Raw genomic sequence first — 10,578 nt, forward strand, 5'->3', positions numbered from 1 at the left:
CCTTCTACCGCTCCAGAAGATATCTCACTACTGATGCAATTCTCTATCTATATAAAAGCCAAGTACGACCAAGGATGGAATACTGTTGCCATATCTGGGCAGGAGCTGCTAAAAACAGCCTATCCTGCCTTGACAGAGTACAAAATAGACTTCATGGCTTAGTGGGGGATGCCCTTTTCTCTACCCTGCAACTTCTCTCCCACAAAAGAGACGTTGCGAGCCTATCCTTGTTTTATCGTTATTTCCATGGCAGGTGCTCGACTAAACTCCAATCTCTGGTCCCCCCTCGCCAATCCTTCACGAAAAACACCCGTCTAGCTGAATCCACTGTGAAAAATTTTTCCCACTCTTTATCTGTGCCTAAATCAAAACGTAGATTCCATGAATAAAGCTTCTTTCTTAGAACTGCACGCCTGTAGAACTCTGTTCCGTCTGCCTGCTTCCCACTTGACTACAACTTAATGTCTTCAAGTCCAATGTTAACAAATTCCTAATGAACCGCCCTCTTAAGTAAACACTTCATTAAATCTCCACACTAACGTACTGTACTTGCAATAACCCTTACCCCTGAGTGGCTTCCGGGCCTTGATAAGTGGTGACCACCGTGTAAAAAAAAAAAAAAAAAAAAAACAGTAGAGGAAGCACTTCAAAGAGCATTCATATTTGAATCCACTGAAACACAAGCTAAACAAATAGAAGAGAATGAAAGAGAGCACCCAGAGATCCACAAAATTACGAGCAACAATGTGATAACAGCGGGTATAGGAAACAATCCAGGGACAACAACTCAAAATGTAAAAATTAAAATAAACAACAACGTTACATCTGTTGCACAGCTGCCAAGACGGACACCATTTCATATACAACAAGCAGTAGAGGAAAATAAAATCAAGGAAATTATATTATCAAAAGAGTGGGAGGAGGGAATTCACTCCCTGGGTCTCGCCGTTAATAGTAGTACCAAAACGAAATGGAAAAATTAGAATTATGTGCAGACTTATACATGGCAAATAAAGCAGTGAACTGCACTCGTTATCAAATATCAACAGTTGAAAAGTTACTGAGTGAAACTCGTAACCCAAACGTTTTTTTTTTTTTCAAAAATCGACCAAAACTCCTATTACTACCAAATAGAACTGAATCTAGGGACATTACTACCTTTTTCATGCAACTTTGGAATTTACCAATATAAGGTACTGGTTATGGGCATTATATCTGCATCAGAAGAAGAGCAACGATTGCTTCAACAGAAAATTCTTAACAATGAGGCAGACGACATTCGAATGTGAGGCAAAGACACAAGAGAGCATAACAGAACTATAGATATAGTATTCTAAACACCTCATAAATGACATGACTGTCTTACTAGTAAGAGAGTGTGTGCATCTATCAACGTTTCTTGATTGGTATGTGTGTGTTTTGCTGACTGTAAAGTAGTTTGTGAATGTCTCCTGTCATGTTTTTGCTTTTGTCAAGAGGCCCTTTTCCCCCGGCAGGATAATGTTGTGCACATATCTGTTGTGTCTAGAAGAAAAGAAGAAAAAGAGAAAAAAACGTTATGTTTGGATTTTTATATGTGCAAGATTTTAGCACTGAATATTTTTTGCGCTGCTATTGGTTGAAAGAAACTACTGATTTGAGCTTTTGTTCAATCAAAAGTCGATACGTGAATACAACATTCAGTGCACTGTTGCCCCTGAACATGTTTCCCAGCTATTACGTTATAAACGTTGGGCTGGGATGAAACTGTAGTATTAGTATTAGTTCTGTTCTCAGTCAGAGTAGAGAATCTTTGACCGGAGAGGGGGGGGGCAGTTTTTATATTTGTCTGAATCAAACTGCACTTTTGTGGTAACTGGATATTTCCCCACTTAATAACCGACTGTGTTTGAATTTGCAAGTAAAGAGAGACTTTTTCTCGCTATTACATCTACATCTCGTTAACCAACTTTACATGAAGGAGAAAGGATTTAAAAAAAAAAGAAAACGTTTTATACCAGTCATTTAGTAATATTGAGTTACGGCCTTTCACAAACGTTAAGCAGACATATTGAACGTCATCTGTTTACGTTTCGATTTCAATAAAATCTCCATTTTCCTCCAAGTACTTGTGTATATTATCTTTCTTAGTAACTGACGCAAAGTGTATTTTATCTAGATGTTGCAAAAAATAAAAAATTTAAAAAAATTATTGAATAAATAAATAGACACGTGAAATAAAAGAAATCGTATTTAAATAATTAAAATGTCTTTAAAAAATGCTATTTTTTATGGCAAATAATATCACCAATATGCGACATTTATATGTTGAGAAAAAAGATTGAATTATTTGAAATTCAGTCAAATGTGTGGGCAACCGAAAAACACAATTACAAATTATTTACGACCTCTATCTAGTCATGGTTGACTGAACAAGAGCATGCTACCGCTCGTGAAGTTAATAAAGGGTTCTGCTCGAAATTCCATCCAAATTTCCGAGTTCGACAGAAACATTCCTGAGTTTGAAAAAATACACCTGAAGAAGGTCGGAGGTTACATCGACCAAAACGTTGTGAAAATCACACTCAAGATGAGAACAGTAGTCCGATGAATCCAAATAATATGAATATTTTTTGTACCTCATTAAACTACGTCACAGTTCCAAAAAGGAAAAACAAAATTTTTAAATATATATATATATATATATATATATATATATATATATATATATATATATGTATATATATGTGTGAGAAAAGTCACAGATTAAAGATCAAGTGAATTATCTTGTTAGATATTACATTGAGGTAATACTTTTAGGATGATCCTAGCCAAAAAGGTAAAGCTCAATATTTAAAAATAGAGCAATATATAATTTTAATGATTAAAGTTAAATTCTATAAATCAAAATATAAACACATACAGTGCCACGCAAAAGTATTGGATACATTACATTTTTCTTCATAACTTTAATTAGGGTTCAAGATTTTACCTAAAATTTGGTCAGTATATTTCCATTGCTATTCTAAATTATATTTGGAGTAGTAATTACAAAATCGAAGTTTAGAAAGTTTATATTTAAGGAAAAATATGAATTAACAAACGCAAAAGTATTGGATACACTTTTCAATAATTCATTTTCTGAAATAAATTTAAATGACTTTTGCTTAGCTTGTTGCAATAATGCAAACGAGTTATCACTGACCAATCAGAGAGCATTATATTAAAATAATTTTATAAAATTCTTCCAGTTTGGGCTCACTCCTTCAAAGTCAACCAGTTCATTTATAAAAATGCCTAACACTAAAGAGTTGTCAATAGACATTCGTCAAAAAATCATTGATAAGCACAAACAAGGAAAAGGGTATCGAATAATATCAAGGGAACTTAATTTACCACTTAGTACAGTTGGAAACGTTGTTAGAAAGTTTAAAAATCCTGGTGAAGCTGTTGCAAATCTTCCAAGATGTGGTCGGCCAAGGAAATTAAACAAAAAAAAAATCAAGGTGGGTAAGCAGAAAGGTCCAAAAAAAACCTTTTCTTACTCGTGGTGAAATTCAAACCGACCTCAGAGAAGCTGGGATTCATGTGAGCAAGGATACAATCAGTAGAGTTCTAAATCGTGCAGGTTTTGTATCAAGGCTCCCAAGAAAAGTTCCATTATTGAAGCTTAAACATGTTAGATCACGTTTGAATTATGTTAAAACATATGGGGAACAACCCCCAAAATTTTGGAACAAGGTAATCTGGTAAGACAAAACGAAAATCGTATGGCGTAAAAATGGCACTGCCTATGACAAAAAGAATATCATTCCTACGGTAAAGTTTGTCGGTGGTTCGATTATAGTATGCGGGTGTTTTTCATCCAAAGGTACTGGTGAACTAGAAATCATCAATGGTAGAATGAATGGACGTATGTACAGGGAGATTTTAGAGAAAAACCTCCAGAAATCTGCTGATTTGTTGGGACATAATAGCAATTTCGTGTTTCAGCAGGACAATTTTCACAAGCATACTGCCAAACTAACCAAAGAATGGCTTAAAAATAACGGAATTGATGTTCTTATTTCGCCCAGTCAGTCTCCAGATCTCAACCCAATTGAAAATTTGTGGAAAATATTGAAGATCAATGTTCACAAGAGGAATCCACAAAATATTCAACAACTAGAACAGTTCTGCAAAGAAGAATGGCGCAAAATACCTGCATATCTTTGCAAAAAACATGTGTGCAACTATAGAAATCGATTGTAAGCTGTTGAACGCAATAAAGGCTATGCAATTAAATATTAAATCAATGTATCCAATACTTTTGCGTTAGTTGATTTATATTTTTCCTTTAATATAAACTTTCTAAACTTCGATTTTGTAATTACTACCCCAAATATTAGTTAAAATAGTAATAGGAATATACTGACCAAATTCTAGGTAAAATCTTGAACCCTAATTAAAGTTATGAAGAAAAATGTAATGTATCAATACTTTTGCGTAGCACTGTATATTCAAGTTGAGAATTTATTGTTTGACACAAGGAATATATATAGAGAAGTTATGTTTATTTCCTTGAACCATGGATTTTCAATACTGGCTCATATCACCAGAGGAAATGAAATGCGGATAGCAAAATGTTCAGCTACGTATTTTGCTTTTCAGCACATATATTGAAAATGTTATTTGAATGGCGAATAGTAGTTATATAGTATAGTTATATAGTATAGTTAAATAGTATAGTTATATAGTATAGGTTGTATGAAATTCCTTTTCTTATAACTCTTATTCACAATTCAAATAACATTTTCAATATATGTGCTGAAAAGCAAAATACGTGTTTATTCATAGCTGAACATTTTGCTGATTGCATTTCATTTCCTCTGATAATATGAGCCATTATTGAAAATCTATGGATTAAGGAAATTAACATAACTTCTCTCTATATATTCCTTGTGTCAAACAATAAATTCTTTATTTGAATGTATGTGTTTATATTTTGATTTACAGAATTTAACTTTAACCATTAAACTTATATATATATATATATATATATATATATATATATATATATATATACTAGCATTTCAGCCCGGCGTTGCCCGGGTGTTTGGAGGTGTATGTTGAGAAAAAAAAAAAGCGGTCAATTTTTTAAAACTTTGACCCCTATTATGTCCCCTTAACATTTATTGTTTTGGACTCAAATCAAGTTATTAAGTTATATCCATGTCCAAGGAACCTATATCTAAAATTTCAAGTGTTTAGACCCACAATTGGCGGAGGAGTTTGGTAGAATTCTCAAAGGTCAAATCGTTGAACTTTGACCCCTTGCTCGGGTGTTTGGAGGTGTATGCTGTGCAAAAAAAGCAAAAAAACAAAAAAAATGGTTAATTTTTTTAAACTTTGACCCCTATTATGACCCCTTAAAATTTATTGTTTCGGGCTCAAATCACTTTATTAAGTTAGATCCATGTTCAAGGAACCTATATCTAAAACTTCAAGTGTCTAGACCCAAAATTGTCGGAGGAGTTTGGTAGAGTTCTTAAAGGTCAAATCGTTGAAATTTGACCCCTTAACAGCCAAATTTCTGGCTGACACCCGTCACATCGATTTTCCCAAATCTCAGTACCCGGTATTTCAAATTTCGAGTCTATAGACTAAAAATTGACAGAGTTATTGCGTAGGGAAATGTACACAGACAGACAGACACACAGACAGACACGTTCACTTTTATAGATATATATATATATATATATATATATATATATATATATATATATATATATATCCACCACAAGAAAATTGAGTTAAATCCCAACGTAATCAATCAGATTATTTACAGTGAAATCTGTTTTGATATTACTACTGAATTTCTTTTTTTTAATCGAAACCATATTTTATTAATAGTAATAAAAAGTAAAATTTTAAAATGTGTCGACTTGTTTTTGTTTTTTTTCGACGTTTGCTATAACTTACTTTTTAATGTTAATATCTTGTAAAAATACATAATAGTTAACATTTGATAACTTGTAAACAAAAAAAAAAACAATTTATATCAAAAGCATTAGAATTAAATGCTCTACCAAACCCGTCTCATTTTAAAGTTTATAACATTGTATTTTCATACTTCTTTTTTATAAAGTATGTCTTCTTGGGTGTCTTGTCGAAGGTAAACTAATCTGCACTTTTATACGAAGGTCGTTCCAAACGTAATGCCTCCTATCTTTTAACTAAAAAAATAGGAAGAGCCATAAAGACGAGAGGAGTACCATTAAAACGAGTGACCTTTAGTGCTCCAGAATTTATTTTTCTACAGAGTTACCATCATTCTCAATGCACTTTTGTAGTGATGAACAAGAGCCTTGATACCTCAGTCGTATAAGTCAGCACCTGCCAAGGCGGTCGATTTTTCACGGTTATGATTACGTTGTTGTTGTCAGGAAAATGCTGCCCATGTAATGCATCCTTCAGAGGTGCAAACAAGTAGAAGCCTGATGGTGCCAGGTCAGGACTATACAATGAATGAGACAGCACCGTCTAGCCAAACTTTGTCCCACATTTCATGGTATTCAAGTTTGTGTGTGGCCTGGCATTGTTGTGTTGCAAACGGAATGTTTCCCTTTTTTCTGGATTTCCACAAACAATCCAGGTGTTCAACTTTGTCAGCATTTCAACATTTCAGAGTTGACAGCCGACCCTGGTTCCAAGAAATCTGAGAGGATGACACCCTTCTTATCCCAAAAGACAGTGGACATCACTTTGTCGGGGAGTGTGAGTTGTGCCATTCCATTGACTGCCATTTGGTCTCCGGCTTGTAGTAGTGAACCATGTCTTATCACCAGTAATGATGCGGCCCAAGAATTTATCTTCGTGGTGATTCAACAAGTCGAGACAGATATCCTGTCGAAGGTCCTGCGTGAGCATTTGTGGGGCCTACCTAGCACACACTTTGCTCTATTCTAGAGATGACAAAATTGCTTCCTGTGTATTGAAACCCATATTCAAATCTACACGCATTTCATTCGCCATTATCTGCCAATCAGTGCAGATGAGTTGGTTGAGGTGCACAGTTTTCTGGGGTGGTTGCTGTGCATGGGCGTCCGGAGCATGTTTTTTCACCACCCTGAAATCGACAAACCAATCTCCCAACTGTGCTGACATCAACTACGTAAACGTTCAACAAGCGCCAATTAAAATTTATTGGTTCAATTTTTTCTGCATGGAGAAATTCAGTGACGCATCTCTGCTTCTGAATTACATTCATGATAGGGTTGCTGTCTTAAGAGTCTCACACTGTTAATATCTGCAACAGAGAGATGAAATTTCAGCCCATTAATGCATAAGTTCAGTCATCATGACAATGCAATTTTCATCTCCCCTCTGATCCATTCAGGCGGAATAATATATGGGAGGCATTACTTTTGGAACGACCCACGTATATATAAAAAGAAATAACATTTAAGTGATAGGCAGTTCACCCATACATGTGCAAGATCTCATGTATGAAATGAAAACATAACAGTTATCATAGCTGCCACAGGGCTTATGAAGAATAATCTGAAGTCCTACCTAACTAATATTCCTGGTGAATCAATTACAAAAGAGATCCAGACAATTGCACTTAAGGGAACAACGAGGATACTAAAAAGAGCTCTCGGCTGGTTTCAATAAAAAGCAGGTCAATATTGGCAGCTGGTTTGCCTACCCCATACCCAACGCTACAATTTTCAAAGGAAGAAAATTAAAAAAAAGAAAAAAGTGAAACAAACGAAAAAAGAAAACGTGGCCATCTTTGAATGGTTAATATATAAAAAGCTGTCTATATATATATATATATATATATATATCAAGAGGCCTATTAAGGGAAAGAACTCTTGTTATTACAATTTGCTTCGTCACTCGAAACTTTTATACTAAAAATAATTGCTGGAATCCCAGTCCTTAGAAAAGAGTTATCTCCCTTAGAACTTTTCTTGATTTGTTAACGTTTTTCACGCGTATGATTATGCTTACAATATCTTGTTTTGATGGACCTGTACAATATACACCCCTTATATATATTTTTTCTTTTCGTCTTTTTTCAGCGGATTATTATCGATTGGACACTAATCTCCCAGATTACGACAATGACGTCATGTTTGACCTAGAAAACGTTTGCGTTAGTTTCAACCACCTGCAAGTGTTTTTAAAGATTTAATTTTATCCATTATTAAGTGTGTGTCTGTTTGGCGTAATGTGTTGGGCTTTTTTTTCCGTCTTGCCCTCGATGTTTTGGGTTCGAGCTTGTCTTTCTACCTAAACATTTTTTCCTTTTTTTTTTTTTTAATGCTTGTTCGCTGTTTTGCTTTGTATTGGTTTTTCCAATTTTTCTTAACATCGTTTTTTTTTATTATAATATTTATAAAAAAAGTAGTTACCTCCCTTTGTTCAAACTAATTATATCGACCACTTCTCCTTTCTGAAAGCCCTATTTTGATTGGCTAGGATGAAGCTCCTTGGCCAATCAACAAACATTTAATATAAGCAGAATTCTGGAAAAACAGATTCGCCCTCTTTTTTAATCAATCGTCGGCCTATAGACAACTATGGAAAATCTCTCCTAAATTTGCCGCCGAATTTTGATTGAACTTTTTCAGGGAGCCGTCCAAGACTTTTGGACGATAAAGAACTTTTTATTGGACTTCTAAAGCCGCAAACACAATTAGTTTTGCAAGAACCTTTTCTTTGTAATATTTTCAATTTAATATACATAATTTTCTCCAATTCTTGTGTGAGTTCAGCAATCTTTATTTCTGTATTTCCCACTTCCTACTTCAACAAGACACCAGCTCCCGGCAATCGCCATATTTTGCAAAACTAAATAACGTTTAGCAGCTTGTTGTGAAGAAAAAAAAATAAAAGGGAAGAGAAGATTTGAACTCCTGAGGATATTTGCAAGGAAAATGGAAAAAGGAATACCAATTTGAGAAGTCCCTCTTAAAAAAAAAAAAAAAAAAAAAAAAATTTATTTCGTTTCCAAAAAAAAAAACGAATAAATAATATTTCTGCCTTTGTTAAAGGTTTAAAATTCAATGAACATTTTAAAGGAAAAAAAAATTTATTTCGTTTCCAAAAAAGAAAACGAACAAATAATATTTCTGCCTTTGTTAAGGGTTTAAAATTCAATGAACATTTTAAAAGAAAAAAAAAATTTATTTCGTTTCCAAAAAAAAAAACGAACAAATAATATAATATTTCCTGTTGTATTATTAAAAGTTTGAAACTTTCTACCGACTGAAGTTCGCGTAAAGCAGGCATCATTCGTTCAAGAGAGTGGCGTCGTACATACGAATGTAAATAAACATGGCCTCCTTATATAAGGGCGATAACTCCACTTATGCAAACTTCCGTCCAAGGGCCATAACTCCATTTATGCTAAGTTCCGTCCAAGGGCCATAACTCTTCTCGGCCTATACATAGACATTATCAACAATACTCCCACAAAATTTAACTTGTTTAAAAAAAAAAAACAACTTAAAACCATCATCCTTTCCCAAAACAAAACAACTGTAAAATGGATGATTTCCGGACCTTGAAGGGTGTTAGGGCGCTCATGGACTCCAGAAACGTGTTAAAGGAAGATATTTCCCTTAACACGGACATGTTGGAAGAACGCGAAGGTTTGAGAAAAAAAACCTTCCAGGAGGAAGAAGCTATAATTAAGGAGTTGCAGATTGAGGTCCGCTCCTTAAATGATAAAATTAAAGGGCTGTGTATAAAAGCAGAACTTGATTTAAGGGAGTGTGGATTTGTTGAGGAGCAAAGGAGGGAAATTGGCTTTCGAGCTAATATTAATGATCGCCTTGCCGACATTGAAAACTCTATTGAAAACCCCACCACATCACGGAAAAATGAACCTACCTCTGTACCTTTGCTTTCTGTCCCCAAGTTGCAGTGTGCCACCTTTAGTGGAATCAATCCTTCCAAATTTGAATATAAAAATTTTATTGCTCAATTCAAAAACTGTACTGAGTCTATTGATTCCGGCAGGGCAAAATTAGCCTTATTGAAAGGGTATTTGAGTGACTATGCCTTGCAATTGGTTTCCCATCTGACCTTGGAGGATGGTAATTACGATTAGCGGTGGATTTGCTGACCAAGGAATTCCTGGATGTCCCCTTTATAATAAGTGAGATCTTCAAGCAGATCATTTCTACTTCTCCTCAATATGACCCTGAATTTGTGGCTGTGAAGCGATACCTTGCTGAGGTGAGAGCGGATTTATCCGAATTGAGGACTTCATATCTGATAGATTTTTTTGAGGAGAACTCCCCCGGATTTTTGCTGGTCAGCCATATTATATACGAAAAGTTGCCAGTTGCCTTGAGAAGGGAAATTAACCACAGAGTGGGCACGAGTTACCCGTCTCTAACACAAATTTTTGAAAATTACAATGAGGCAGTTCGTGCTCTGTCTCGAAATAAAAAACTTTTTCGGGTTACGGAAAACCCCTCGAAGAATGATAAAGGGCAGGTCAAGACCTATGAAAAAAAGAATGGTGATACTGCTCTACAGAATTTCACTACAAGCTCTTCTGGGGCATATTGCAAACTTTGCACATCACGTGGCCACACT

Source organism: Euprymna scolopes, chromosome 2 (assembly GCF_053919585.1).
Source record: "Euprymna scolopes isolate OS-2025 chromosome 2, ASM5391958v1, whole genome shotgun sequence".
In the NCBI taxonomy this organism is placed as follows: domain Eukaryota; kingdom Metazoa; phylum Mollusca; class Cephalopoda; order Sepiida; family Sepiolidae; genus Euprymna; species Euprymna scolopes.